This window comes from Hipposideros armiger, unplaced genomic scaffold, assembly GCF_001890085.2.
Source record: "Hipposideros armiger isolate ML-2016 unplaced genomic scaffold, ASM189008v1 scaffold_109, whole genome shotgun sequence".
Taxonomy (NCBI): Eukaryota; Metazoa; Chordata; class Mammalia; order Chiroptera; family Hipposideridae; genus Hipposideros; species Hipposideros armiger.
In genome coordinates this window covers 3,782,087-3,782,303 of record NW_017731459.1, presented here as the reverse complement: position 1 = coordinate 3,782,303, position 217 = coordinate 3,782,087, and positions in this window count along the sequence as shown.

Genomic DNA, 217 nt, shown 5'->3' with positions numbered 1-217 from the left:
AAACTGCACGTATTTAAAGTATACACTTTGATAAATTTTTACCTAAAATAATCACCACAAGTTCTGTGAGATTCTGATTTGGTCTAGTTAGGGAGGACAGCAAAGAAAGGAAAGGGTCTCTGAGGAAGTGACGTCTGAAGTGGAATCTAAACTAACAGCCTCGGGCAAGGCCTTTTGGCAGGAGCTGGCAAGGCAAGCACAAGAGGAAGTAGCATCT